General features: G+C 41.1%; 1 pseudogene; it reads right to left on the reverse strand.

Moving 5' to 3' along the window:
* Window positions 1-682: 682 nt before the first annotated feature.
* Window positions 683-3,710, reverse strand: LOC147737919 (uncharacterized; annotated as a pseudogene).
* Between the last annotated feature and the right edge of the window lie 1,188 nt (window positions 3,711-4,898).

Below are 4,898 nucleotides of genomic sequence, written 5' to 3' on the forward strand. Positions count from 1 at the left end.
GACAATTTAGCTTTCCCTATTAATAAGGAAGGAATTATGATCTGGTCCGACCTAATATCATCCGACTGAGTTCTTCCTTGGTAGGTTTTAAGATCTAAAATTGGTGACACCTTCTCTAGATTTAAATATGTGCAATTATGCTCCTGGTTTTCAGCAGAGAAGGAGCAGAAATTGGGAGATTGAGTACAGTCTTCACAATGCAAATCCAAAAAAGAGGGAGGTTGGATTTTGGTATCGGAGTCTATTAGACGCTGAGGATGTAGAGCTTGCCCCCTCGCATCTAGTATGGAATTCATCTGTTTTGGGAGATACATCTGTACATTTATATGCTTTATCTCTTCAAACCTTATACAAGTTTGTTAAACCGGCTTCACTTTACCCGTTGGCCGCGGGGGTAATTCCACGCTGTGCTAGGTGGCGGGGGGCGCGCACAGCACCCTGGTGCTTGTGACGAGCTCATCTCGCCATGAGCCACGATGGCCGTGTGCTCATGACGAGCTGAGCTTGTCACGGCCACACCCATTTCTTCAGAACGTCCAGCACAGTGGGGGAATTATCCCCGCGTGCTCATGATGAGCTGAGCTTGTCATGAGCGTCCAACGGGTTAAAAAGAATAATTTTACGTAATTAATAGGCTGTATTAGACGCCCAAGAAAATTGCAATGTTTGCTCCCCGCTCACCTCCCAAGTTTCCTAGATGTGATCTGGTTGAGGCAGACAACATAATTTTTTTTAATGTGTTTATTTAAGAGAGTTTTGGCACAATGTGGAGAGTGCCCTGGAAGGCATTTTTTTTATTTTAAAACAATTTTTATTATTTTGTCGAGAAAACATAGGGCATACATTCGTTGTACAGTGTGCATGTAGCGTGGAAGGTATTTTTAAGTTCAAGTTGAATTTAAACCTAGCTCAAGTTATTTTGGGTCTGGACTATGATTTTACAAGCCAGCTTTCAGCCGTGCAAGTGGGATTATTTCTTTGCTTGATCCTGATTGCTCGCAGGGAGATCTGCAAATTGTGGAAGGACCCTAGACCTCCGCTGTATGAGAGCTGGTTGGGTGCGGCATTAGGCATGGCAAGATTGGATCAGGGCCTGGTAAATGACAGTGACAAAAATATCTGGCCACCCTTGACATCTTGGGGCACTGAAAGGAGGCTTGTCTAAGGTCTCAATGGTCCAATGATTACACCAAGCCTCGCTCAAAAGAAGCTGGCCTGGTTGGCCTAAAGCAAATGCAATAACATAGGCCCAGGGCGCCCAGGTTGGAATGGGCTTTTATTGTTAACCTTGAGACCCTAATGGTAAAATGAGGACTAAAAAGAAAAAAGAAAAGAAAAAAGACCTCTCTGCACCATCGGTTCAACAATGGCTCGCTTGTCTAATAGCTGTTTATCAAATGGAAGTGGCAGTATATGCAAAAAAAGGCGAGGGGCTAGGAGGAAAGGGTTAAAGGTGTTGCCACCTCTGACGGGTGGGTGGCTACACTTGAAGAGGGATGGTAGAGCATCTTTCTATTCTCTATGAGATGTGGGAATGGGGGTCAGTTGGGTACATTTTTCCACAGGTGTCTTCTACGTGGGAAAGATAGCAATATATGTATACATGTTTGATCTGTGTATAAGACCTGACATGAATTAATCTTAAGAATGGACTGTCCACTTGGAGAGGTACGTTAAAACGTAAGCTATAAAATGTGCAATAAAGATATATTTAAAAGAAAAAAGGAAAACATCAAGTCATTCTCAAAGCTGTTGCACAGGTAACCCATTAACCTTAGAAGAGGGGCTGTGAACTGTGCTTGGTAGAACCAAAGACCGATTTGAGGAATTTTCAGCATCAGCTTTTTGAGATTGGTGGCAAACCAGTTTTGCACTTAGTTTAAGTGGTTTACAACCACTGCAATGGATATGAAAAGTGCTTCTGGCAAAGGGTATATTTTTAAGATTTTATACTCAGTGTGGGTTCTCTCATGTCAAAAGGCATCCCTTTTAGAACTCAAGTGTTCCTGACATTCAGAACAGTGATAAGGATTTGGCACTGGACGTGTTCTTTCATTTTCATTGAAATTAATTTTATGAATAAAGCTTTTCTGGCATTCAGAACACTAATAAACACTTTTGCTTTATAACATGGATCTTTCAACAGAATCTTTACATGCCTTCATAACACTCATACATTATTTTAGCTAGTATGGGCTTTTATATGTGGAGTGAGAATTGTTTTATAACTAAAGCTTCTCTGGAATTCAAAGCACCGAAGAGGTTCTTCCATTTTGTGTTCTCTCATGAACAGTAAGGTGACTTATTACACTGAAGGTTTTCTGGCCTTCAGAGCACTGATGAGGTTTTTCCCCACTGTGAGTTCTCTCATGGAAAGTTAGACTGAGTTTATGACTGAAGGTTTTCTGGCATTCAAGGCACTGATTAGGTTTTTCCCCAGTGTGAGTTCTCTGATGTACAATAAGACTGCTTTTATAACTGAACTTTTCTAGGCATTCAGTGCACTGATAAGGTTTTTGCCCAGTATGGGTTTGTTCATGGTGAGTGAGACTAGCTCTTTCACTAAAGTTTTGTGACATTCAGAGCACTTTTATGGTTTCTCTCCAGTGTGAGTTTTCTCATGGAAAATAAGACCAGTTTTCAGCCAATAGCTTTTCTGGCATTCAGAGCAGTGATATGGTTTTTCCCCGGTGTGGGTTCTCTCATGTTGAGTGAGAAGGTATTTACGACTAAAGTTTTTGGGGCATTCAGAGCACTGATAGGATTTCTGCCCAGTATGGGTTAACTCATGCCGTGTGAGAACTCTTTTCCAACTGAAGGTTTTCTGGCATTCAGAGCACTTATGAGGTTTTTCTCCAGTGTGAGTTCTCTCATGTTGAGTGAGATCTGCTTTACATTGGTAACTATTTAGGCATTCAGAGCACTGATAAGGTTTCTCTCCAGTGTGAGTTCTCTCATGTCGACTGAGTTGGGATTTTTGAGTGAACCTTTTGGGACATTCAGAGCAATGATAAGGTTTCTCTCCAGTGTGCATTCTCTCATGTTCAATAAGTCCAAATTTACATAGGAAACCTTTGTGGCATTCAGAGCACTTATGAGGTTTTTCTCCAGTGTGAGTTCTCACATGTCGAGTCAGATGGCCTTTGCGAGTGAAGCGTTTCTGGCATTCAGAGCACTGATGAGGTTTTTCCCCAGTGTGAGTTTTCTCATGCTGACTGAGTCTGGATCGACAAGTAAAGCTCTTCTCACATTCAGAGCATGTATGAGACTTCTTTTTGGTGCTAATATCTCCAAGTTCGGTTTTGTCTTGTATACATTCCATTATGAGATAAGATTTCTTTCTGAAGTTAATATCTCCAAGTTGGGATTTTTCTAGCAGACACACCTTAAGGCAATACTAAATCGTATTCAGCATGTGTTTAGCATCACCCACTCAAATGTGCTGCACTTGTTCAACTTAACACATGAAATCTTATTTAGCCAAAGATCACTTCTCTGTGGAGTTCGCAGTGTATAACCTCTGTAGGCAACCTAATTCACCCTACAACCTTAATATCAGCAGCCCCAGGTACTTATGGGGAAGCCTGTCATGGGATTATTGCATGATTACATCCATGTGTATTCTCTAACCCTTTTCTCATATTTATTTATTCATAATGTATTGGCATGAACATTCAGAATACTATTGTGTATCAGTAGCAGCACATTGTTTCTTGTCACCCTTCTTACGGATGTCTTCTATGTCTGTATATAAGACTACAATGAGGATTATAAGGATTTTGCAGGTCTTGCCCGGTAACAAATACCTGAGGTCACTTCTAATGGGTAAGAATGGTAGTGGACATGTGGACCCGGACTACAAGCAGAATGTGGTAATTGGTCACAGAGGTGCATTTATTTTCCTTCATTCTCCTTCCCTTGGTCCCAGATATACCCACATCGCTAGTTCATAACTAGTAGATATCTTAGTCCTAACCTGACTACCTGTCTTTAAAGCAGCTTTGTTTACAATGTATAAGTGACCAACAGATATTTGTTTTTGATTTAAAGACAATTCACTGGATATGGTGCTCAAGTTCCATTTTGCTGAGGTCTGTTAAAAACTCTTCAAGTCCCACTTGTTCTGTGTGTATTATCTTCTCTTGGATCGGATAGAACTTTAGACTGATGCTTATCATCTCTGGTTCAGACAGATGGTCTTCCTGCCCTGGGTCAGCATCTCTAGGGCATTCTTCATCTACCATTAGAGCAACAGGAAGTCTATTTAGAGAAACTGCTTTCACATTCTTTATTTTACTCTAATCCAAGTTCCTCACCACATCTTTTTCCTGGATACTTTCCTCTTGTTGGAGCTCTGAAGCAACTTTACTTCTTTAGCATCGGTCCTTTAATAGTTTTCAATTATTTGCTTATTACTGATCACCATTTTGTCTTCTACGCCCACTCTTCAATCACCTGTGGATTTAAAACCAGAGATTGTTAAAGAATGAAAACTGTAACAAAGGAATAACATTTATTAGCTAATACAGACATCCAGAGTCTGAGTTCATTTTGAGAGAGGGATGAGAGGGCTCAAGGCATTCTCGAGATAGAAAGCTTGAGAACACTGGAACACTAGGTTGAGGTCTAAAGATGGAAATTCTGATGAACAGTTTTGTGCACATCAGTAACCATCTGTAAGCTATTCAAGTGGCTGATCAAAACCTCCTCCCACTCACTGTGCGGTATACCGCTTTGCACAACTCTCCAAACCAGGCAAGCAATATCTCAAAGAACAAGCATGCCCACCCTCATAAGAGGCTCCCCTTCCCAGCACCACAAACAATGCTACGTCTCCTGGGTAAGCATGCGTTAACAACTTAGAGTCGACAATAGACAAGATAAGACAAGAGTTATGG

The sequence above is a fragment of the Lissotriton vulgaris genome, chromosome 1_1 (assembly GCF_964263255.1).
Source record: "Lissotriton vulgaris chromosome 1_1, aLisVul1.2, whole genome shotgun sequence".
Classification (NCBI taxonomy): Eukaryota; Metazoa; Chordata; class Amphibia; order Caudata; family Salamandridae; genus Lissotriton; species Lissotriton vulgaris.